This window comes from Drosophila willistoni (genome assembly GCF_018902025.1).
Source record: "Drosophila willistoni isolate 14030-0811.24 chromosome 2R unlocalized genomic scaffold, UCI_dwil_1.1 Seg167, whole genome shotgun sequence".
Classification (NCBI taxonomy): Eukaryota; Metazoa; Arthropoda; class Insecta; order Diptera; family Drosophilidae; genus Drosophila; species Drosophila willistoni.
The window spans coordinates 999,518-1,026,603 of NW_025814050.1; the positions used below are offsets into that span (position 1 = coordinate 999,518).

General features: G+C 38.0%; 1 protein-coding gene, 1 long non-coding RNA gene and 2 other non-coding genes across 4 annotated transcripts in view; 2 read left to right on the plus strand and 2 right to left on the minus strand.

The window, feature by feature from the left end:
- LOC6646734 (semaphorin-1A) overlaps nucleotides 1-27,086 on the plus strand; it is a 122,120-nt gene that overhangs the window by 3,261 nt on the left and 91,773 nt on the right. The gene's annotated exons all lie outside the window — the stretch shown is intronic.
- Trnaf-gaa lies at nucleotides 4,968-5,040 on the plus strand. The gene has a single exon. It is a non-coding gene; the product is annotated as a tRNA-Phe (tRNA).
- On the minus strand, nucleotides 12,603-12,674 carry Trnad-guc. Its single transcript has one exon. It is a non-coding gene; the product is annotated as a tRNA-Asp (tRNA).
- LOC124460339 lies at nucleotides 16,256-18,606 on the minus strand. The gene is made up of 2 exons (XR_006954270.1): nucleotides 17,950-18,606; nucleotides 16,256-16,612 (listed from the first exon to the last, which is right to left on the minus strand). It is a non-coding gene; the product is annotated as an uncharacterized LOC124460339 (long non-coding RNA).

Genomic DNA, 27,086 nt, shown 5'->3' on the forward strand with positions numbered 1-27,086 from the left:
TCTTACAATTAGAGTTTTACAATTCTTGAAAAAGATGTGCGACCCCATTATGTATAATAATTCTTCATCGGCCGCTTTAATCTAGTCTTTCTTACATTTCTCTGATTAACTCATCTCAATCTCTAAGCTCAAACACCAAAATTCTGTATGTAATCATGTAGAATGTTTGCCATTTCATTAATTAAATTAAATAGCTCCAGGTAAAAGGTTCTTTTCAGATTTCAAACTACTGCGTCGTCGGTTAAAGCTGCCTCAATATCAGAGGCTATTTGGAATTGTAATTTTGTATTCATAAAGAAATCAAATCACGTTTTCAGCAAGTTTTTCATATTAAATGGGAAGTAAGCTATACAGAAGACTGATTTAAGATAATTTCATCAGAGGCGATTATTGGCGATCTTCCGCTTAATTTAACTTGCATTTGATGCCGCCCTGTGCCCATCGACTTGAAATTACGTGAACTTCCGTTGGAGCAGCGGCCAATTAAGCGAACAGCAAGAACATTGTGTCTGGTTGGCGTTTAAGTCACTCACTTCCTGTGCCCCACAAAAACGAAGGTGGTGGTGGTGGTGGTGGTGGAGGGCAGCCATTCGTCTCCCCGATTCCTACCCCACTAAAACTCACTCAAAGTTAACTAAAAATAGTTCTCAGTTCCACCAATGACGGCCACCGACACACCGACAGAGGACGCGTCGTTGTCTCAGTCAATAAAACTGTCTGCAACGTGTTGGAGCAGCAAACATAACTGTTAATTGCCATTTGAGTGGAGCTCGAGAAGCGGGGAGCTGGTCTCGGTTCTTATTTTCCTAGTTGTAAGTATTTCGCCGCATGCGCCTCATTACAATTTAATTCACAATGTAATTGCAGGGAGCGACGAACGGAGAATAGGAATAAGAATATGCCACTATGCAACGCGGTGGAGGCAACCGAACTTCTCAGCCGACTTGGCAAAAGTTTTTTTCTTTTTGTATTTTTTTCGTAAACTCGGCACTTGACACGCGCCTCGCATAATTTCCACACATCTTATGGTGCCACACACATGTACAGACATAAACCAAAATCAACTTCCCCAATTCCCTTTTCGTTTATAATATATGCATTTTTGGTAGTCGAAATCGGCGCGGTGTCTGGCGGAAATGCGACAGCTAAAAATATTATGTCTGACTTACCATTTTTGATTGCATTTCCCTTTCCATAACCCCGCTCTCCACTTGATGGGATCTAATACTCCAGTCCAAAATTTCAAGAAAGCGTGCCCTATCGACCTGGGTGGATCTACGGGCGAGGGAAATTCGCTCCCAACAGTCCAAGAGTTCGCTTTTTGAAACATAAATAGAAGTAGAATGTGAATAAAAGAAATCCTCAAATGCTTGTAGACAATTTTGAAGTTACGAGGCATCCAAAAAGTTAAAAACTTGTTGCAAATAACATTAGTTTAGAAAAAGAAATGATATCGAGGTAACCCCCGAATTGAAGACGTGTCTACACCAACAATAACTTGAAGTCGAGGAACTTGTCATTTTGTAGACACGTCTTCAAATCGGATGTTCACTGTAAAGTAGTGTAAAGAATACTTTTCCAGCCTATTGAGGGCCAAAATGCCCCATTTCAGAGTCTGTTGAGTCTATGTTCTTGGGTATTCAATTAAATACAGTAAGTAAAGGTGATTAACGTTTTTCCATACCTATACCTATAATTAATACCTATAATACACACTAAGGCGGTGTAAGATTGAACAAAATAATCCTATATCCTAACCGAGTTGGAGTTTAATGATGTGTCCTACTCCACTATCGAATAATTGGAGATGTATGACTTTAGATTGGCAATATTTTTAGGATGCCTTTTTTAATTGTTGATAATTCTATTGAATCGTTCTTAGCTCTCGAAACACAGACATGTGTTTTTCTGAAAGATTACTATGGATTTGTGATATATCTTTCAAAAATTATAGTTTTATTTCTTTTTTATATGAGTTATTGTTAATGATTTGAATTATTTATGTATATATAAATACAATTTGGCAAAAATATAAATCTTAATTTGATTAATTTGTGTATGAAACATTGAAATATGATAAAGATGATTATTGTAAATTTAGGTCATGATATTTATTTCAATATTATTTCCTGCACTCCATTCAAATGAGAAAGAATTAAATAAATAAATGAAACAGAAATAAAGCATTTGGCCATGTAATTTGAACTGGGAATTACAAATCACTGGATTGAGGGCTTTAAAATGAAATCCAAAGGCACAGCCCAATCAATTATATAGACAGCAATTTAACAGCCCTTGGGCAGGAGGAATCTACACCAGCAGAGAGGAGGGGGTGAGGGGCGCCAGCAGGGACATTGCCATGGACATCCTTTTTACTTGCTGCTTCTGTTTGGCCGGGTTGGATCCGTGTGCAATTTGAACATTTTGTATGGATTAAACGTTTTCTTAATTGAGTGCTCATTTTCCGGTTAGGAAGTTTTTCCATGTCGAAGAGTAAAATAAATTACACACATGAGTGCAATATTTTTCTCCTTTCTTTTTTTGTCGGTTTTTTATTTGTTACTTTTTTTGTGCCGTGTGGAGTTAAAGTCAAGCAGCAGCAATAACCTGGCAGCAGAACTGAACAATCAGCTTATAATGGCGTTAATCAAAAAGTTGCCATTGCAGTTGCAGTTGGAGTTGCCGTTGCCGTTGCCGTTGCAGTTGCAGTCGATGCAGCAGTTGCTGATGCGGCAAGAGTTCATGCAGCAGATTGAACGTTTAACGATGACTGTGAAGTTCAATGGCTGCTCTGGTGTCTTGGCCACCAGGGAAATTAGTAATACGACAAGTGCAGAGCTTAAGCCAGCCACCCTCAAACAGCAAGCGTCGTCCCCTCTGGCCCCCACAGTCGGTCTACCCCTTTGCGTCTGCAACAAATGAGCTGCATGCAGCATGTCGCCACCATGCGATGCCGTCCCATGTCAAGCCATAGTTTCCTTCCCTGACTTTTTTACTCATTCCCTTTGTTCTTTTAGTCTCTATAAATTTTGCCACTGATCGTCCTGGCCCTGGCACTTGGCCAGTAATTGAAATGGCGTAACGACAAAAATTGAAGAAAATTTCCTTCTTCTTTTTCTCTCTATCACTGTCATTCTCTTTCTATCTCTCTCGCTCTCTCTCTCTCTGTTTCTCTTTCGCCATATAGACGTATGTATATATATTTCACTCTTTGTGTTAGTGATTCTTTCGCTTTTCCTTTTTGCAAGCCCTAATGAAAAAGTTAAAGTGAGGTAGGTTGAAAAGTTGAAAAACTTTGGCGGCCAACGAACAAGTAAAAAGTTAATATTGATAAATTGATTAAAAGTTTAATAATTGTACATTTTTTGTGGCAGTTCTTTTTTTGTTTTTTGTGCTGATTAGTTTCTGCGGTGGCAAAAACTTATTGTCAGCAAAAAAAAGTTTGTTTAGCTGTGACAAAAATTAAAAATTTATTGCCAAAGAGCATGCTTTGTTCAAATTGAACAAATTGTTTCTTCTCTTTGCATATTTGATGATATACGATATATAAGAGATTTTGGACAATAATTATTGTTATGCTAAATAAAGTGAAAAAAGACAAGAAAAACAAACTGTTTATGGTCTAGAAAAAACGAAGCGTCCTTTTTGAAGTATTTTTCTTCAGCTCCTTGATGTTATATGTATAAACACATTTTATACGCTCATGACCTAAACATACCCTGTAAATTTTATGACGTTCGATTGATTCGTTTGTGAAACGTGTTTGTAATATTCTACACCAGAGCTAGGCATATCCTCTCAATGCTATAACTTTTTAAACCATATATTCTATATAGATTGTATAAATTTATGTCAAAAATATCAAAGAAGCTAACATCGGCTACGCGGAAGTTTATATACCCTTGCAGTCCTTGGTAATAATAATTTTACATGTTCAAAATTTGTTTTCTGCAACTCAATTCATCAATATACAAACAAAACAATTTTACTTTCTACTTTACAATATGTTCTTCTTCTTCCCTCATTCCCAAAGCAAAGCAACGCACGCATACACATACAGTTCACGTAGCGTTGCGTCTGTGTGTGTATGCATGTACTCTGTTGATGACGAAAGACTTACAATTAGTAGACAGCAAGCAGCGCTGCCGGCAGAGCTGGGAGCAGAGCCGATTATTATATTGACTGTAACTTGTGTTATATTTATCCGATCACATTCAAATTTTGGGATCTGGGGTTTTATATACAATATTATCACATATGTAAATTTCATAGCATACTCCAATTTTTATGAAAATGTTTCTTCTAGTTCTTCTAGAGCTATATGATATAGTGGTCCGCGCCTGATGGTTTTCATACTTTATTTTTCCCGGGTAATAAAAAACCCCGAAAAAATTTCAGCCCGATAGCTCTTAAGACGGCTGAGTAAAACGCATAGGCACAGACGGACGGACGGACGGACAGACGGACATGGCTATATCAACTCAGCTTTTCATACTGATCAAGAATATATATACTTTATGGGGTCGGAAACGTCTCCTTCTGTGCGTTACAAACATCTGACCAATTTTGTAATACCCTCTGCAAGGGTATAAAAAGTTCAATATTTTTAGTTCTCAACTTGGCATTAGATAATCATAAATTAAATAGTCATTAGTCATGCTTTGTCAAAGTCAAAAGGTCTTCTAAACTCAGTAAAATTTGTCTGATAACAGAACAGATTTTGCAATTTATTTCTCTCAATAATCTGTTTACAATATAAATAAAATTGATGTGTAAACATTTATACATTGTCTTATAATAAAGTGATAAATTAAATCTAAAATTGGACACTAATTATAAATTCTGTTGCTAAGTAATTAAATCGATTCGGTGTGACGGGGGGAATTTTTTCCTTATCTACATTAAACTAGGGGATCAGGTAACTACAAGCGGATTCTGGTCGGCATTGGGCGACGTTGGTGTCAAGTGCCGAAATAGCTCAGTTGGGAGAGCGTTAGACTGAAGATCTAAAGGTCCCCGGTTCAATCGCGGGTTTCGGCAATGATTATTTTTTTTTTTTATAATTTTTTATTACTAATTGAAATAGGTTTTTTTTCTTTCTACATTTTCTTAAAAATACAAAACTGCTGATGAGTACTAGATTACTAAATAACACAATTAATTTATTAGCCCATAAATAAAGAAGATGGAAAGATATTAGTGAAATCGTCTCACTTTTTGGTCTAGAACTATTTAAATGTATAAACATATTTTGTACGCATGTGAAAAGTATTGAATTGAAGTGTTTAAAAGGCACTTGAAAAGCATTAATGCATTGAAATGTAATTATGCATGTCACTCGCACATCAGTTCGCACATTCTTCAAAGTCGACTTCGTCGACTTCTTTGGCACTTCATTACTCACATATTGCATATTTGTATGTGTAGTGCGAACAAATATCTGTAAGTACAAACATATGTATGTATGTACCTCTATAGACTTGTGCACTCCGAGTTGCTTCCAGTTGCTCATTAAAAATGTAGTCACGCCGTGGAACTGTGGAGAGTGGGATTCTATTGTGAACTAAAATCACAATATGAAAGAACTTTTTGCCGAAAAACTTTTGCAAACAAATGCAGCGGGAATGGAAAATGTTGGGCAAATAGTTGAGAATGTGCGCGAAGCACAGAAATCAGCATGACAATTATAATGATAATGAAAGGAAAGGAAATGTGGCGGTGATAGGGACATGGGGCATGGGGCAGTGGCAACACGGAGGATCTTGATGAAAATGTCATTAAATGACAGCATCAGCCTGGAATTTCGCCATTCAAGCCAAGTCCTTCTCATCCTTGTCCTTGTAATACTCGTAGTTGGCAGCTACATTGAATGCAATTAAAAAAGTTCAACTTATTTTTTTTTACCGCCCTTGATTTTTGCGGCACGTTTCCTGTTCCCTCGTTGTGTGGGCGCGAGGAGGATGAAAAAAAACACTCTAATTAAATTAATTAACAGGAAAATGAGTTGCTCAACAGTTGTAGTTGTTGTTTGTGTTTTGTTCTTTTGCTTGTTAGTCTAGGTGAAGATGTTGCATGTGTCGATGATGCTAGACCCTATGAAAAGTTCGTTCCTCCATGTGGCTAACTGTAATGAACATATTGGCCAAATTATCCAAAGTTCCATTCCATCTATAATTCTTTTATGCAGATTTATTCTATATCTTTTGGAACTATGCTGAGGGACTATAGTGTGATTTTATTTGCTCACTAATTGACATATCGGCTTTCACTGGATAAAGACGCTTTTTTTCGATGGATTGGAGCACTTTTTTCTTTGACTAACGCCGAGGCGTTTACTGTAAAAAACATTAAAATAATAAAAAACATTTTTAATGTTAGCCACTCGACTCTCTGGACAGGGCCATAAAACATAAATCAGGCTTTTGTCTTGGACACTAACTTTTTTTCTTGGTCTTCTTGTTGTGTATGTTGTTGGGCAACTGTCAGGAACACAACAAGCCCAAAAGTTTCTTAGATACTTTGTTTCTGTTTCTGTTAACGTTTAGCCCTCATGGACGGCTGTCGTCATTGCCGTCGTTTATGTCACTGCGCCCTTAGTCTCTTACTCTCTGTCCCTCTTTTTGCGGGAGGCGCAACGCTAATGATCTGCGCCAGTGGCGCCCACGTAGCATCTCATCCTCATCATCCGCAATTGTCGTCGTCGTTGCCGTAGTCGTGGTCGTTCGGGCACAAACTTTAGCTGGCTTTTTACCTAGTCTTTGTTATTGCTTTTGCTCCTGCTGCTGTTGTTGTTGTTGTTGTTGATGTAGTTCTTGTTGGGATTCACCCATCCGGCAAAGTGCTTACGTGTTTGCCCGGCTAACTTTAACTTTGTTGTTGGGCCCCTTCTTAGAGACTTTACTTTGCCAATACACTTGGCCCAGCTTTGGTCACTTTGCGTCTGACAATATCGGATGATATATCATAATTGATTCATGAGAAATATGGATAATAGATATTTGACTTTATGTGTGGGACTTCTGTGTAAGCTTAAAGAATATTAAATTGTTCGCCATGTAGTCGGAGCACTGACTTTAAAGTCAATTTCACTTGAAATATTGAAAACTAAGTAATATATTTGAATATATAATGCAAAGGTCTGCTCGGCTATAATTGAGACATCTGTTTGTCGAGGCCAAACCATTTATCATTCATAAAGAGAATATGAACCCATTGCAAAAACTCATATGGTAACTGATAACTAGAGGAACAACCCTCGCCTTACACTCAACCCCATCCCGAAAGGCTGCTGCTCACTTGGGTACAAATCAGAGCACGTCATCAAGAAAGAGAGAGAGAGGAAAAGTGAGGCCTATCCCCAGAAGGGTATTGCTGTACCTCCTAACCCCATCTGTGACGGCAGCTTGAAACAAATGTCTTCCGTCTTGCCAACTTCCGTCTACGTACTTTGTACGTACCTTCTGTTTTTGGTCTCTATTTTTTTTTTCCACAAATCCGTCGTCAAGTTGCTCTAGTCTGGGCTTTTTTTTTTCTTTTTTCTTTTTGCTGTTGTCTTGGCGAGATTTATCGCCTTTTATTCATCATTGTCAGTCAGGCGTTGGTTCCTCTTTTTGTGGCTACGACGTGCAAACCGAAACGCAATTTGCCGCCATGTCGAAGGCCTCCAAAATGTCTCTTCAGTATGCTGCGGCTGTTACTGCTGCTAACGCATTTTGAAGTCTTTCCAGCTGGGCAGACGCCACCGCCCCCTTGAGTTTGATGAATTATTGAGACGCATGTCGTTGTGACAATCGGCAAATCAGCGATGTGTGCGACTGATGGGTTGTAAAGGAAGGCCAAAGTTCTACGCTTAAAGTGGATTAGATTTAAAAGTCATTTACGACATTTTGACCTAATCCGCTTAGTATGTTCTATTTGTACACACATTTCTATATAGATATGTACCTAGATACGTAGAGCAAATGTGTGCGACCATGTCATTAAATTAATTTGCTGCTTAATGAAAAGCTCTTCCTCATGGCAAAGCAATTTATGAAAGCATTGACACAATATGCTTAAGGGTTTTAAGATTCAGCTCAAATGGACTTCAAAGATTTAAAATATTTGGGTTAAGTCCTTCAATAGATAAGAGCTCGGTGAAGGTCTTTTGCGAATGAAGTAAAGACACGTAACCGCAAGCGTTTCACTCAATTTTGTCAATACAAATACCAAATTGTATAGTTGTAAGGCAAATTGCATTAAGTCTGTAATGAGAGTCTATTGCAATAGATAATTGCTGCAATATGAGCTATTAAGTTTTCATTGTTTATTTTTTATAAAGCCAAAGAAATAACAGACAATACATTTTTTTAAGGTTTATAGTTTTCCAGTTTTATAGCTTTTAATCAAATGCTATTGAGGTTGGCAGATCCTTGAGAAAAAATCATAAAATCTCTTTGCCTTGCTAGAAGAATAACTTGCCCTTTCATAGTTTACAGCTCGTTAGCTTTCATAGACGGATGCTTTTCTTATTCATTCTTCTGCGTATTTGACAAACATGGCCCTATGACAGCTTTTCACTTTTCACCTCGCCAGGAAGAGCTGGCGGAGGGTGCAGTTCTCGGTCGGATGGTTGGTCAAGGCTGTCATCAGCTCGACTCGTTTCCTTTTCTTTTGTGGTGTGCCTGGCAATGCCTTTTTCTTCGCTCATGAAATCCGTACAGTGACATTATGGTTGGGCATCATCGTTATGGCATCGTTTCGGCCACTTTGAAGTTGACATCAAAATGGGGCTAAAAAATTATATATACGTGTGTACAGAAAGAGGAGGAAAAAATAAAGCACTCACATTTTCTGTCTGTGCTCTGAGCTGCCGGCTGGCGACTGCCTCTCGGTCTGAGCACACTTCATTGCAGGCTTATGTCTATAGTTTGGTAGGCTGGTAAAAACATTTTAGAATTTTAATGTGCCGCCTTCTGCCTTTTATGGCCATACACAATCGACAGCAGGAGCGGTAACGAGAAGCACAACCAGCTGCCAACTGCCTCCCAACCGCAGATACGGGATCCCGAGCAGTCGTCGCATCTAAAAGATTCCTTCCACCGGATCGCTTTGGCCGTGCGCTGCTGCTACTGTTAACATGCACATGACATTTGTCTTTAGACGTTAATCTCATTAAATAAGCAATGTGGTGCAGCGAGTCCGAGCACCCAACTCTCAGAATGGGAAGCACAGTGGCTAACAATGAGACTAAATTTGAAACATCGAATGTCGGACTATACTATACCGCCTTCATAAATGTCAGGCTTTGTGTAATCAGATATATAAGATATATATGTACATTTTTAGATATATGCAATTTAGGCATTGTTAAAGAAATCTCTTTTTCTTTCTTCTCAATGCTCAAATATTACGTTCGAGGCAAGCTTTGGTCCCACTGTAGTTGGGTCAGTTCGGGCATGTGTGTCCATCCTCCTGTCTGTCAGTTACCATGGTCGCTTTTAATGCAAATGCAAAAGCGCATTAAGAGCCAACACAAACGTATGCTCGCCGCAAAGTAAGCTGGACGTACTTCGAATAGAAGTGGAGTAGAGGCGGGGTGGGGGTGTGGTGGGGTGGTGACCAGGCATACCATGGGATACAATGTGCATCTTTTATGACATGCGACGAGCATTCGGATTCTGTATTCCTGTATAGATTGCAGCAGTTTGCATTACGTTTTGCTTTGTGTCTGGGCAAATGTTTCGCCATCGATTAGTTTGCTACCAAATTGCCAAAAGCCGCACACACACACACACACACACACACACTCAGGAGTCGAGAAGGAGCCGGTTAAAAGCCCAACACAACCCCAGGCGACCTCTGGATAAAAACTTTTGCACAAATTTCAGCAAGCAAATTTGCATTTTGTGTGGCCAAAATGTACATATCTGGGCCGGATGTGCAATGCTTGGTAATTCTATAAAGGCTGAGTTTAATTGATGAATTACTGTTGTTGCATTTTCCTTGATTCCCCGAAATTTGTGAGCGCTTCTGGATTGCTCCTTCTGCTTCTGCTGTTCTTGCTCTTCTAGCGACGAGTCGACAACTTTGTGGTTTGTCTTTAACCAGAGAACTGAATGTGAGCTAGGGAAGATAATTCCAGCAACTGACGACGCATTCAGTCAGCCGTGTGCACCTGAATCATCGAATTTCAATTATACCAAGCATAAGCCGGCAAAATTTGCTTGCCAAATAGTAATTGTGGATAATACACAATTCCCCTCTCCACTCCTCTGCTCTCCTTTCCACTCACCTAGTGTGTTGCTCTTTCATTTCACTCCCACTGAGAGATGCTAAACAAATGTACATCTAGCAACAAATTTACCAAAACCTCAAACGACATTTCCATCTCCGGAGCAATGATCATGACTCATTATGTACATGCAGTAGATTTCGCCCAACATACCAACCTACGTACAAATGGATACATACATATATTTATGTATAATGCAGCCAAATAAATTGATGATGAGATATCAGGTGTCGATGCCGAAACGGAGTTTGCCAAGTGTAAACTCTGCAGATAAAACAAGAAAGAGGGGGTATAAGGAAAGGAAATGAATTTGTTTTATAAACCAATGTTTTGAATTCAAATATCAATTTTCTTTGACTGCGATAGAGATAAGTAGATACCCCTATAATTATACTAACACTCTGTTTAACAAAAAATCCTTAACCATAAAGTATGTGACAGGCAGAAGGACCCACAAAGTATAGAAAATAATTGTACAACATTCACGACTCTATTCGGTAAATGAGACAGGAACTAGGAGTAGAACCATCTAGAACTTTTTTTCCTCCTCTACCCATCCACCATCCAGAATTCAAAAGCACAGAGTACTCAGCATTGAATCGAGCAACATCGTCTTTCTCTCGAATTTTAATTAGCCTCTAGCCAGATTATTTAGACCATGTCTATCAATAGACTGTTTATGCATCAGCTTGAACTGCCCTTTTCCTGGGTTAGGCGGTTCTAAGCCGATTCAGCTGCAACCAATATGACTAGTCCGTATGACTAGACTTTGGTTTGTGTTAAAGGAGGTACCTGGCCAAGTCGGTAGCATTAAATAATCGATTTTGAGCATGGAATCAAGAAATAATCATATTTGACACCATATACTAGACCCCTGAATATAGTGAACTTCTCAAATTGAAGCCCGTTTCTGATAGCGCCTGTAAGGCATGAATGTATGTACATATAGAAGATTTCAATCAAACAGCTGGTCTGTGGTTATGTATACTATACTATACCTTGTACTTGGGTGTGTACTCGGACATACATAATGCAAACGAACAAGAGAAAAGTTATCACAACTGCCACGCTAAGCGAATCAATTGCTCCACAGCTGTGGTCAGTCTCGAGTTATTATTTGGGTGCCTAATTTAATCAAGCGTGAAGCACTTTGAATGGTGTGAGTTAATTGAATAAAATATTATCATCAGCTGATAAACCACCCAAAACTGAAGAGAACGAACCCACAAGCACTGGGAACTTTGACCTCTAGTTCTAGTCCATTCTGCTTCTGCTATTCTCCATGGCAGTGTTGTTTTTGTTGTTCTTCATGCTCACTTTGAATGCAGACAAAATGTCTGCCGAATACCGTTGTGGAAAATAAAATGGCCACATTCAAATTCAAATGCACCGACGATGGCGGCAACTCTTGAATAATTTCCGCCTCTCGATGCCCTGGCCGATTGATTGTCTGTCAAGTGACGTGAGCCCTCAAGTAGCCACGTAGTTCCGCTCTTCCCCTCACTCTGTCGTTCACTCGGTCTCTGTATTTCTCTCGCTCTTCCTCTCACTCTCCAGTTGGCTCTTTTTCTTATTGTTTGCTAGTTTGTTAGCTGGGCGATAAGTATCTGCAGTAGCCACTCTCTCGATTCTAAGCTCCCTCTCCAGCTGTTGGGCCAATGAATAAAGAAACAAACAAACAAGAGAATTTTGTACGCTTGACTGCATGTCTGCTTGAATGAATGAACGAATGAATGAATGAGCGAGTGAGTGACTGACTGACGTTGGTGCAAATGGCTGAATGAATTGTCGGTGGGTTGTATAAATCAACTTGGCGTTTATCTCAAAGCAAATAAGTCAACAGTGTAGACGGGATAGCAGAACTGCAAGTGGATGTTGTTGACTGCCCCCTTCGCCCCCAGAGTTGAGTTTAGTTGAGCAGCTTGTGGGAAAGGGAGGGGCGATGACATGTGCGATTTAGTTGCGTTTAACTCTCTACTATACAACTAGTTGGCAGATTTAAGTGACCTCTTAACAAAGGCTAGTTAAACTAAACTTTTCTTGAAATTTTTGGCAGATCGATGTTATCATTAAGTTGTATATATGTAGGTATATCATAAACTGAAAATGCTAATAAGTAACTCGTGGGCTACACATGTTTGTATGCCTAACTGACTACAAAACTTGTTTGTTAATAGATGAAGGTATCTTATTAATGTTTGTGTTAATAAAAAATAGAAAATATGTATTTAAATTAAAATTTGCTCACTTTTTAACATTTTTGGGCTTAAAACATATATCTGTAGAAAATAAATTTTATTTAAAAAGTAAAAAAAAAACTTTTTCGTCTCTCCCCGACGGGGAATTGAACCCCGGTCTCCCGCGTGACAGGCGGGGATACTGACCACTATACTATCGAGGACGTTGACTGATTCGTGTCCAAATACCATTTGGTGTTAGGCTGTGGATCTCTGACACAAATTCAGATCGCTATCTGTGGTCAGACCATTAGAATTCGTGATAGAATAAAACTTAAGTCTACTAATTGCTTGTTTATTTTATTAATCATGGAGAAAGAGAATCGTAAACTGAATGATTCTAGTTGAATATTTTCAGCATAACCGAATTGAAGTGCATTGAAGTAAACATTTTTCTGAATGCTTGTTCTCAACGATGAAACGAAACAAATTGATTTAACTAATAATTTTACATAGCATTCATTCAGTGGGTATTCCCTGCTTCATTTTACATTTGTGTGTATGTTTGTGAATGAATAATGACAGCTTGTATGCTTAATGGCAATTAATCAGCGGAACTGTCCGCACGCAAAAGCAACACACATTCATGCATATCCACGCCCACATATACTCACAGTCACTACAATAAATATACGGACTGTCCCCTCTCAGTTGGAAGAAACATTCTTGCCAGCTGCAGGCGAAAGGGACAGAGAAAGCGACCCTAAAAATGTTTTGCTGTAATTAACTAAGATAAACAAAGAAGCAGCCATGGGGACATTTGTCTCTCTATCGCACTCTCACTCTCTTCATCGAACTGTGTGCGTGTGTGTCCTTTGGTCTGACTTAAGGACACACTGAGGTGGTAGCAAATTCGAGCAATCAACCACCCACAGGAAATTGGCGAACTGGACCAACTGCCTTGGTGATATTGGCTCTGCTGGGCACTCTGACGATTTCCAGTTGAGAAAAATGATTGCACAAATAAATCATAATTAGGCATGTAAACATTTAACACGATGTGTATGTGTGTATGTGTGTGTGGGTGCTGCGTGTGTGAGAAAGAGAACAAGACAAAGCGATACCATAAATCGTTCATGGGCCCTTTTCTATACCCTGCAGCCAGAAAAGGTAAAGGGGTATATGCAAGTTGACAATCTGTATGTAACAATCGGATACTAACTGTAGCCGTCTGTTCTTAAACTATTAATAGTTGTGGTATTAACAGAATCATTCAAATCGATGTAATATATATTGGAATTTTTTGAAGGGTATCTTCAAGTCGATTTTATTTAACAAATTCTTGAACTTTTTTTTTGGGTAACAGAAAAAACATATAGAAAATAGAATGGTTTCAATATTTTGCTGCGATTTTGCTGACAGTGCACCAAAATTGTCTTTAATTTATGACCAAGAATAATCGAGATCTGCATTTGAATTGTGTGCGGAGGTATAAATCAAGCATTGACGATGGATTGTTGGAGAAGATGGATTTTCAGCAGTCCTTTTTATATTTCTGCCAAATACAAATTGTTCTAAACATTTCAAATGCAGCTGCGATTCGAATTCTTGTTTAGGATACAAATATTTCATTTGGGAAAGCTTCAATGTTGTTTTATTTTAATCTTTGCCAATACTTTTTCGCGATTTTTCTTATTTCCATACACTTTTTGAAAATCTATCTCATACATCAGATTCTTTGTAGCCTCAATTAGAAAACCTACTACATTTTTCTATTGGTGTTGTTATTGTTTCATTATTGGATGTTGTTGATCTTGTTGTTACTTTGCTCTCGTTTTAATTTCTCTTGCTTAATGATGCATAAATTGCCAGACATATCTTCTCGTAGAGGCGTGGCGTTGCCACAGACAGGGTCGAGGTCAATGATTGTAAATGGTTGTCTCCGTTCGTTGACTGTTCTCGAACCGTGGACCCTTCCCATGCAACCATGTAAATAATTGTTTTACTTCTTGCCTCTTTCTAAACTCGAAAAAAGAAAAAAATAATACAAAAATGCTCGTAATTATAGCCAGCATTTTACCTGATTTTATTTGGATTGGCCTTTAATTCTGTTGGCCTTCTTTTGCCGCCCTTTCTCGCCCCGCCTCTTGACTGAGCTCTGGGTCTATAGAGTATGTGGTAAATGCCAAGTTTACGAGCTCTCTCCGTCCATTTGTAATTGGGTGTGTTTGTTCAGTTGTTGAAGTGGCCGGGTTTATTTTAATTGCTCTGCGACTATGATTCGGTGAAATGGGTTTCTAATGAGGGGACTCTCCTTTTTTACGACTCAACGTGAATTTGATTTCAATTCAATAATAAATCTTTCATCTTCTTTCTTTGCAGGTATGTTAATCGAAACTTGAACAATTGAAGTTCATTACACTATAATTTGGTAAGCTTAAAGACAATCGAACTTTGCTTTGATGGAACTATCTACAAAAACTGATATTTAATATGGATAATCCAACTAATTTTATTGATAAAAGATCTATTCCTCACTCGAAATGAATTGATCAGTTTCGTTCCACTATTTGATTCTCATTTGTTTGAAAAGCCAAAATAGAAACATATTTTTTCTACTCTAAAATGAAAACCAGTTTTTTGAAGCATTTATATTTAGGTGGATTGGACTTGTGATAATAGTTAATTGGTTCCATTCCTTTTGGAATTACTGTCGATTTGGTGGAAACAAATTTGCCGCTTTGTAGGTGAAAAGTTAAACAGTTTTGTTTTGACCGCAATCCAATTTGGATACCTGTAACTAGATAGGTGACCTTCTGGTAACACTTTGACACTCTGCTGCAATTTATTTCAAGAGCTTATCAAATTAAAGTTTGCTGAGTGCACTTTTTGTGGCAGCTTAACCCTTTGGTTTTTTCTTGCTTTCCACTTCGTTCGGTGACTCTTTTTTTTTTGGCTTGTTGGACATCATGAAAAGTTAAACTCCACTTGCAGGGTGAGTGTTTTTTTTTGTCCTTTGCTGTTCTGAATGTTGTCGCCATTTGCGTTGAATGCTCCAACAACAGTGCGTAATAGAGTCGGTTAGTTGAACTCTGTGTGGGTGTGTGTCAGTCTTCAGTGGAGAGGTGAGTCCTTGTGGAGTTTTAGAGCTTATACATACTTCTGAGGAGAGGTGTGTGTGTGTGTGGGGTAGGCGAAGGGGCGTTGAGGGGCAACTTACCCCAATTGGCTTTGGGTGTAAAAAGCTGAGCGCTGAATTAAGTCTTTTCAAGCAGTCAACGCAACAATGGAATGCCGTTGTGCTATCTCTCTGGGTGCACAATGTTAGAGTTGCACTTAACTTCAGACACAGGAAAGCCGAGCAGCACAATAAGCGCAAGGACAACGGACGAGAACGGTTAAGCAGGATGCATCTTCCTATCACCACTCTATCTCGTTCCATCTCTCTCTCTCTCTCTCTTTTTCTCTTTTATGTGTGTGTTTTGTGTGTGACAAAAACAAAAGTCGCATGAAAATAGCATAAAATAGCAGCACTTGCTGCTGCTGTTGCTGGCAAAGTCAATTGCCAGGCGATTTTTCTTACACAATAATACACTTTTCCTATTTCGCTGACAGGCTCCACTTTGATACCCTCCAGGTTAAGTTTTAAAATGTTCTATCTAGTCTACATAGATGATGACAACAAAATTTCAAATCTTTAAGAGTATTTATTATTCGTTTATTAAAATTTCACTAGTCCTATGAGCACTTTTTGATGTTGCTGCGAAATGCTTTTTATATTCCTGTCAAAATTGGATGAGTAGACTTAATGTTTTAGTTTCAACTTTATTCATTTTCACAAGTTGACTTAGTTGATCATTTCTTATGTCGATCTTTGGAGTTAACCTTCCCATCTTTGGCTCATGTCTTTAGCTACGTCTTCATCTTTTTTTCTCAAATGCATTTCTGTTTTCTTGTGCAGGGAGTGCGTGTGACGTCACTTAGTGCAGACAACTGTGATAATGATAAAATTAGATTATGGATGCTTTTCATTTTTCACACCCAACGACACTGTCCCCTCCCCCTTCTTCTCCTACATTTCCTTCCTCGTCTGCTTTGCCCATACTCCATTTCAATTTATGGCTGCTGCCGCCTTCCATGTGGGAATTCTATGCGGGTGTTTCTGGAAAAATAATTACGAGCAAAGTTTTATATTACACATATATATTATGGGGTCATGGAAAAGCTACACAGATAGTGGGGAATGAGACAGCTTGGGAGCCAGAGAGAATGGAGAATGGTGAATGGTGAATGGAGAATGGAGCTGTATCTGTCGCTGAGGAGCTGAGTCAAGTGCAATGAAGCGAAAATTTTCAACTAAAATTGACAGTTTGCTTAAGCGCATTTGTTACTAGCAACTGCATTTGACTTTTTAGTCAGGGAATGCTGGCAGAGAGCAAAAAGATACAAATGTATCTGTAACACATGTGACGATTATAAAAGCGAATCTTCCTCTGTCCAATGACTTTGTCTTCATCTGCTGCACACACATAAATTTCAATTGAGAAAAATTATATCTATATTTGTCTTGCCTGTTTTTGCGAAAACTCAACTCGAAGAGACTGACAGAGATAGAGATACAGATAGATACGACGAAGCAAGGATGGAGAGAGGAAGAACAAGAGGAAAGTTTCGTTAAGTAATTGAATTCAATTGTTCCACAGTAACAATCATCTACTTACTTGAATGTGGCCTAGATAAACAGAGGAAAGAAACGTTTTGTAAATGTTGATTACATTGCGTTTTTGGAGTACCAATCGGCTAGAGAAAATGCATATGGAATTGTAAACAGAGTTCAGTTGAGTTTTCCAATTGTTCTTTGCCAATGCGAAACAGATATGGTACTTTTCATGGGATACATTGAATAGTTTAATATTTGTTTATCTGATTAATTAATGATACATTGGCATAAAAATTAAAGCTTTTATGTGGCTAATTCCTCTGAAGGCTTCACAAAAAGCTGAATGTATTAGTCGGTGGAAATATGAATCGGATAAGGATTGAAAATATTTCGACTTCAAATATTTGACTGGACTCATTATAGGTACCCCCTTTATTTACAGATTACACAAATTTGAAATTTAACTCTCAAAATTGAATGCACCATTTACAATTCAAATAAACTTCAGTGTATCAGGCAACACGATTTCCATACCAATTATTTTCACATTATGCAGCCATTTACCTTTTGACCAAAAAATCAACAAGCCGAGGCCATCAAATTAGTGTTAACCGCAAAGGATTTACAAACTATTCGAAGCACACTGTCCGACAGGCAACAACAAAAATAAAAACGTGTGCAACAAGAGTGCCACACATGCCATAGAAAAGACTAATTACACTCCACTAAAAACTTTAACGATGAGTGTCGGCAATCTCTTGATGCTCATGATGCTCATGATGATGATGATGAAGAGGGGAGTGGGGAGTGGAGAGTGGAAAGAGGGGGGATGTACCAACCGCATTGCTATAAAATGAAAAATATTTGAGTGTAAACACACAACTTGCCCCTGTGCAACGTCAGCTGAGTCTGTCGATATGTATGCAAACATACGTCCGTGTCTGGGTGCACTGGCTGCATGTGTGTGTGAATGTGCCACGTCTCTTTTGGGTGTGTTCGGAGAGGCGCCACAAAAGTGTTTTCAGGGGCGTTGCTTGCCACACACATGGACACATACACAAATGAAGATACATTTGTATCTTTCAAGTCTGCCTACCGGGGGATACTGGGAGAAATAGAGAGAAAGAGGGAGAGAGAGAGAGTAAGTGTGGGATGGCTCTTCTTTAAGAAGGATGCACAAGTTGCAAATGGTTCCGACGTGTCGAAAAGTATCTTGCAGATACAAGTGACAAAATCGCGCTATGTACGTGAGCCGGCCTTTGTCTCTGTCTTTCTCTCCATGGGTAACTATTTGTCACGGCGCATTCCTGCGTCACCAGGATTAAGTTCTCGCTCTCCTCTCTCACTCTCTCTCTCTCTTTCTTTCTTTCTCTCACCCTGTCAAGTGCTGGAGAAATATTTTGTTGCACTGTTCTGCAGATTTGCACTTGTAATGAATACAGAACCAAAGTAAAATGCCAATCAAAGCATGTTATTCCTGATTTTAAACAGTGGGTGATTTTGTTTTCCCGATTAGTAATTCATTTGCCTTATATATTGTATGTATAATGAACATTCTTAACACATCTTGGCCGAACTAAATCGTATAGAAACATTTTATACTCTTTATAACTCACAATCAGAGAAGGCCGCATAAAGTATAAGCATGAAAAGAGGATTCGACATACGTCTTTGACGTTCTGAATTAATGATCTACTTAGCTTTTGAGTAGAAAGTAGTAGAATAAATAGATCGATGTGATCAGAAAAAAGAATTTGAGTCGAAATATGAGTGTCACATAATTGGCACAACAAAATTTTGCTTCAACAACTTTTTTTTGGTTTGGATTTAGATTGGTCACATTTTCTTTTATCTTTTGTATTTAGTATTAAATTTTGCCCATGCTCTTTAAATGCTACTGTCAATTGTTCCGTTAAATCTATTGGTTTTGTTTTGATCTGTATCTTCTAAGTATAGCTTGGTTTTGTTGTTGTTGTTGGTCATAGAATTGGCACAAATCTTTGTGAAATATTTAATATTTTTACATATTTCGGTAAAATTTAATTAAATATAATTAAGAGCATCAAACACGGAGGAGGTAGAATCATGTGTTGGGGTGCATTTTCTTGACACGGTGTGGGCCTGCTCGTTAGGATTTAGGGTAAAAACGATTGGACAAAGTTCAGTACTTGGATATATTGTGAGATGGACAGGATGGATGACAGGATAGTCACCCCAAACACACATCAAAGGTCGTTAAACACTGGTTTGAGGTAGAAAATGTAAAAGTTATAGAAAGGTCACCTTAAGTCCCAGGCCTTAATCCTATCAAAGTGGAAGTTTCAAAGAAAAAGTTTAAAAGGAAGCGAGGTATTTTATAGGACAAATGTCAAAACCTTGTAGCAAGTATGAACAGAAGATTTCAGTCATCGAAAATAATACATACAATACGAAATACTAATTTTAAATGCTGTTTTCAGTGGACATAGTTAGTTATTGTAACACGACGATTTATTTAGTATGTTCCAAAATATACGTCCAGTCAATTTTTGAGATTTTTATTACGTTTTTAAGATTTTTGAATTTAAAGTTAATATATATATTTTTTTCAATATATTAGTCATATTTTGGGCTAGAAAATGCCATCCAAAGAATGTTCCTTTTTCTTATTATTTACTAAAAAAAATTCTCCTTTAAAAATATAATATGTATATATTTTATTTTTATTGTGCCAATTGTGTAACCTGTAAACTGTAAACTTTGGCAAAGCAAAAGTTAGGATCGTAAATTTAGACTGATTCGTAGTCGAACGTAGATAAAGTTCCCTATTATCCAATGGTTGATGAAAGATGTACGAACAGATTCTTTTGGTATAACGTTTTCTCAGCTCTCTCTAATTAAAATTAAACCCCGAATCTAGACGGTGTGAAATGTTTGTATAATTTTATTTCAATTAGTTGTTCAATAGTCTCCACTTGGGTTCAATATTGATTCCTTTGAGCTAACAAAATACCAAGTTTTTTTGCCCCGTTTTATAGTTTTCTGATTTGTACTTGTTTCTCCCATTGTGTTAAGTTCTTTCCTTTATCCCTTGTTTGTTTCGCTTTGAGTTTTTTTTCGTTCAGATTTGTTGAGAAAGAATCTGCTAATTGGAGCGGAAAATTAGCAAGCTTTATTGATACGCTGCAGAAGATTTATTGTTTCAGGCGGAAAAAGAAAACACTACAAAACACAACAAGGGAGCACAAACGAGCAACTAAAAAAGTGAAGCACTTTTACTTTAGACCCAGAATGAGATTTTCTCTTTCCCCACTCCGTGCTTGGATAGTATATAACTTTATATATTTGTATATGCAACATTTTTCTATCCCACTAAAAGTGTTTGAGCGCTTCAAATTTTTTCATTATTTTAAAAGCGGATTACGAGAGAGAAACATAGAAGTTGTACAATTTAAAATAGGAAAATACATCAACTATTGCCCGCGGGACCTGTCACGGGTATTCGAACAATACAATGCAAATGGCTCACAGCGAAATATTAAATAAATCCAAATAAAAAAAACCAATTTGGTGTATAATGTCTAAACAGAAAAAAAGGAGACACACCCGGCAGATCGGACATGATTTAGTATATATGTGGTGTGTGTGTGTGTGTGTGTGCCCTGGCAACAAAGTAGGCTAGACTACCGAAAATGCAACTCAGCAAACAAAATAAAACTTTTTCTTTTACATTTTTTTGTCGTTTCCTTTTTATTTTGTTGCTAAGTATTATGTATTTCATTTTGGCATTTGCCGCAAACACTCCAAATGCATTTGCCATTCCCTAGTTTTTTATTTCTATTGGTGCTGGACTGGCAAGGGGATGGAAGGGGCGACACTCCAATGCCCCCAACTCTAGCCGGAAGCGTAGATTTTTAATGCATGGCTCGGGCTCGGGCTCTGGATCTGGCTGTGGCTTCTTTTGCGCTTTACGCTGATGCGAATGTAGACACATGTTTCTGTTGCTTCACGCCCGGGGTGGGATTCCAGAGTGGGGAGCAGAACGGATGAGAGGGAGGGATGTTTCTATACTGCATGTACGAGTGGGTGGGAGCTGTGGGCGTGTTCCACATATCAAACGTCAACATTACCAGTTTTTTTTTGCCCTCTCTTTCTATCTTTTTGCCGTGTCTTACTTCAATGTAAACGACTCGTATTGCAATTCTGCTTTTGTCTTCTTGTCTCCTTTTTTATGTTCTCTCCTTTTTTTGTTTTGTTTATAAATTAAAACAAACGGTTGCATGCATTTATTCAAGTGTGTGTGTGTGTGTGTATGTGTGTGTCATGTTGGTAGTTGTCCTGTTAATAGTTTGTTTTTAATGAGATACTTTCTAGGCCAAATGAGTTGTCGTTTAAAGGCTGCAAATTCATTAAAGTTTCGCTCAATTCAGTTTAAAGTAGAGTAAAACCCACTATACTAACAAATTAACAAAACGATACTGATAAATAATAATGATAATTATTATGAAAATGATATACAAAATCATCGAGCATTTACTTAATGGTTAAAGTGAAACTTTAACATGATAAAATACAGATATAACACTAAATTAAAGGGAATGATATGGCCTAATGAAATATACATACGTTATTTGGCCAAATCTAAAACAAAATATATTTTTGGAAAGTATGCTCCTTTACTGAGAAAGTATTAGCATATCGATAACTTTATCATTTTTGTAGCGCTTTTTGCAAAGAAATTCTTATGTGAAGAGAAAGGACTTCTTGTGTGGATAAGGAGAAAGGACATTTTGCAAAGATTACAAAAACTGTTTACTAAGGTTTATTTCTTTAGAGAAGTTTATAAAATAATCATTTCTCTACTCATAGACATTGTCTATAGGTTTTGAAAATATATTTCAATTTTGTGTGACACCAGGAAAACAAGTCTAACTTGTATCTCTCTATTTGTAACTATCCTAATACACATAGATTTGTAGTAAATAGAAAATCAAACGTTTCAGTTCTTCCACCCTTTATACCATAGAGCAGACATGGACAAACCCTGCAAATGGATAGCAAAATAAGAACAATAGCGAAGAAAAGAAACCAATGGAAACAGGAAAAGTGTATAATGATAAATCTGACAGCTGAATATACATTCATTTATGTATGTACAAGTGCATGGCGAGAACTGGGCGAGGTCAAAGTCCAAATAAATAATGTTTAAATAAATAACGTTTTCCATAATAAACTGATTCCCAGAACAAAACAGAGCGGAGTAAAATCTCGTGTTATTTCTGGGAAACCACATTGGAAATGATAACTATCGTTATATAAACAACAGATGTTTATATCTGGGAATCTTGGGAACTTTTGCCCAAGCTCCTGGTTCATATTAATAAGGCCAGTTGGGGTAGTCACATTGCCATTGCCTTGAAGGATAAACAATTCCATTTAAATTGAATCAATTTATGCATTTCTAAACAAGTTTGCGAATTAAATTTCAAGATCTTCAAGAACATCAAACGATTCATCGCCAAGCGATTCCATTTTACTGCAATGGCAACGGCAACGGCAACTGCAACTTCAACTTTATAGCTGATTTGTTGCATGCAGCAAGCAATAATTCAATGCTCCCTGAAAGAGGGAGAAATTGCTGGAAATCCCAAACACCTTCGACAATGTCGTTGTCAGTGGTTAGGGATGAGGGACGGAGAAAGGGGCAGATGGGACAGGGTGCTGGCCGGGCGCCGGCTGGCTGCAACTGCAATCTGTCTGCCCTGCCAATCTCTATGTCGGTCTATCTGCCGCCCAGTCGGAGGTCGCTGGTCGACTGGGTCGGGCTGAGGGTTGAGGTGGAGTCAGGTCACATGCGCCTGGTTGACGCCTTGAGTGCAATCGCTTGCACCTTTGATGCGTGTCCGTGTTCGTGTGTCGGCAATGGCGGCAATGCACCACCGCCACCACCGGCGGTGACAACCTCGCACCAAAGGCACATGGCACTTCCAAAGATGACAGGCAACACGTGACACGAATAAATTTAATGAATTAATTTAATCACGCATTTCGGTTAAAGACAAATCTTATGAAATGACTCGATGGATAAATGTTTCGAATATTGTAAAATAGTTTCCTAGTTTCTAAGTTAGTTATAGATAGAATACACCAAGGTTTCAATGTTTTTTGCCTTGACCCAATTTTCGTTAGTTCAATTTGCGTTTTGTTGATGGCATTCGATTTGGCACATTGTTTGATTTACATTGCTTAAAATGATCAAATGATCCAAATGATCAATGTTTATAAATTGCAGATGTTTATTAAAATTTACAAATTTAATGAAGCTTTTGTTTAAAAAGAAAAATAACTTTCACTGAATTGTAAAAAGGGGCTTCCCAGATATCGGACTAAAAGCAGTTGGTGAGAATTATTAAAGCAATTTAAAGGAAAGGTATTTATAAATTGGTTAGCAATCCAAAGAATGACAAAGAATGATGGAAAAGTATACTATAATTTTTTGCCTGGACTTTATTTTAATTGTAATCGAAATAATAAATTAGCAGATTTGCTATAGGTCTTCAAGACTATACTGAAAAGATTGGATCACTTACTCAGAAGAGTCCTAGGTATTATATTCACCTGCTGAGCACAGGGTATCTCCTTATAGAATCCTATACATTGTCTCCGACATTTAAGTGCTTATACTTAGTTGTTAAAAACATAGACAAAGAACGTTATGGGTTCAGTTTGGACTTCAAATGTATTAAGAAGTGACTTTCCCTTTCAATTAGTTTAGTACAGCTTTCAATTTATGATTCTGATTTCTAAAAATAAGATTTTTTTCTGGTCGCTTACGAATTATGGGGAGTATGAGTCAGTAGAGTGAACTGTGAAAGCGGAGCAATTATGTCTAGAGAGACAACTTGGATCTGCCGCTAAGTAAAGATTGTCCCAATAGGCACTTTTTTGACTATGTCACTTTATTTTCCACCCAATATCACGTGCTCATCTCTAACGTTGTTGCTGTCCTATGCATTTTTATATATGAACAAGTATTTCGAGTGTGGTATGGATCAAGGCGACAGGCAGACGAATTGTTCCCCTCTGTCTGTGTGTTTGTATCTTCGGCCCTTTGTTGCAACACATGCGCGCATTTTGAATGCAACATGCAATTTGCTTTGCTTTGCCCTCTTTCTCCCCTCTCATTGTCCTTGGCTTGGCTTTCGAATCGGTGGAACAAAAAAATGCTCTTCTTCATCTTCACCTTGTGTTGCATTGCATTTGCTTTTTGTCATTGCCATTATAATTGATAGCGTATAATTATTGCATCCCTTTCTATCCATCCAAGTCTTCTCTAGGCTGGAGGGCCCACCAACTTTGGTGTGCTCCCTTTTATGCAAATTTTCGTGCAAATTGCTTTTAATGCATTTTGAATGCAATTTGTGTTTTGTATGTTGGAATTGAAGTGGCACAAAAACTCGTAATTGAAACTGAAAGATTTTAATTTAATTTCGAGTTTCTCTGTTTCTATTTTCTGTTGCTGTTTCTCTTATCTGCAGTTCGTACTTTCTCTCATCTCTCAGTCCGTGTTCGTTCGTTCATTCGTTTGTTTGTTTGTTTGTTTGCTTATTTGGGGAGGTGAAGTGCGGGAGATTGTGGGAGGCGGGCAAAGGGGGTGGTGCCAGGGATGTTTTCTCCTGCAATTCCGTATTCTGTGTGTATTTTTAGCTATTTGTCTGCTGTGTACAACATGCGGGATGCTTTCTCCCTATCCCCTTCTTTACCTCCTTCTCCTTTACCGTCTTCGCTTCTCCTTCTCTATTTGCCTGCATCATTTTTGGTGGTATTCCATCGACATCAGTAGCAACAGCATTCATTAAACTGATTTAGATAAGATCGTGCATGTGTGTGTGTGTGTGTGTGCGTGTCTATATATATATTTTTCTGTTGACAATAATTACGAGACAAACGAAATGCAGGACGGGGCATGCAACTTCATTATATGAAAGCCAAGTGCCCCTGCCACTCCGTCTGCCCCATCCCCTGTAATTAGTGGCATGTAAATGGTAGATAAATTAGGCTGCACTCCCCCCCATCCCCCCGTGGGATAGGTGACACCGAATGAGCTTGTAAGTCGCCGTGCAGAGATTTATGGTTGTTACCCGCCTGTGGATATAAATCTTCATTTGATTTGCCTGACTTGGGACCTTAATTTGAAAGTGTGATAAATAAAAATTTAATTTAGATTTAAAGCTTGAAAATCAATTAAAGTGACGAGAATTATCATCGAGCAAAGGCAAATTGTATAATCATATGTGTAGTATTCCTAATGGAGAACGTGAAATGAATTGTATCTTTATTTCGGTAAGTCAAAGTCATTAGATAATGGCATCATATCTAATGTCAACTTTCTAGTAGTTTTTCTAAGTTTTTAATCAAATTGGCTACTTTCCCGCTTCCAAAACTTTGACCAGTCTTCAGTCTTAGTGTTGAAAGGACTTTGTGAAGTTTCCAAAGAAAGCAATAAGCAATCAAATTAAATCTACACTTCATTGTGAACGTTAGAGGATAATGTTGATAATGAAGTGGCAACTGGACTGTGGAGAGTGGGGATGGCAAGCCAAATGATGTTAATGAATTTAATGCCAAGTTATTGTCAACTTTTTGAATTTACCTAGACTCGGGATTATATTTTTACTTTTTGTTGTTAAATTACAAAGTTTTCTGTTCGCCTTTTTTTTCGTTCTTTTCTATGTGTGACAGGATGAGAACTTTTGGCAAGAAGCCACTTTTCTGTTGGCCACTAAAGTGTGGCCGTCATGGAACAAAAAGGTTGTCATGGAGCTTCACAAATGAGATTTTGGCATTTCTGCATAAAGTGAATTTTGAACTTCCTCCATTTGTAAATCAACGACAACGTCGACCTTTTATAACCTCTAAATGAGAGAAGCAGTTTAGCTTTTCTGTCTAAATAACAATTTAATTATGAACAGGCCATGTGTGTGTGTGTGTGTGTGTGTGTGTACGCGCCCAATTCAAGGACAAATTATAACCATAAACTTTATGTGTGCGTTTGTGTGTGTGTGTGTGTGGGGGTTCTGAGTTCCGACTCTTTTGGTGCCTGTGGGATAAGCTGAGAGCTCATTAATGTCACATTCATGGCAACTCCGGAAGAAGCATAAAATGAGCAAAAATTCTATCAGGGAGGCCTAGATGGAGGACACACACTCAAGCTTACCCAACGCACATATACAACCCCTCAGCGTCTCCCCGAAACACCCTCTATTTATTTAAATACAGTGTGCACAACAAATTGTTGACTGCGACGGGTTCTGGGGGGCGGGGATTGGCGACGTTTGTGGGATAATTAACATGAGTCCCCAAAATGTGGCAGTAAAATAATCAAAATTAGCCAAAAAGCTAAAGTCGATTGTGGTATTAGACTTAATGTTAGGGCCGTTATTATGTTTGGCCAGCAATTCATATAGAGTTTATCTCAATAAAGTTATCGTAAAGGTTTCTTGAATGAAACTGTAGTTGCAAGTATCCACACTCTGTTCGACTATGAGATTTGGAAATAGCTATGATAAAATTAGTTATATTTGATAGTTAACTGAATTAAGTTCTCGTAATATGATTTTTTAAAGTGTCTAAAATTAAGTGCGAAAAATATATCAATCAAACTCACGTTTATATTGGCTTGAGACAAAAGAAGAAGTGAAAAGGACATATGGTATGGTTCCTATTGATTTTTATGTTACGTTCCCTAGAATTTGCATAGTCAATTGTCTTTTAGGGCGGATGAAATTTTATTGAAAAACTTAAACTTGGAAGGGACTAGACCATTTTATTGCTAGTTGAACACCTGTCATGTTCTTGAGCGGCAAAAAGTCCGAGCATGAGCAAAGTGCCAATGCCCTCTCTTTCTCTTTCTCTGCTCTATTTGTCTGTCTCTATTATAAGTCTTCTTGGGTTCTTGCCATTGGTCTTTTTAGCCATTGCAGGAGCAATAGACGTC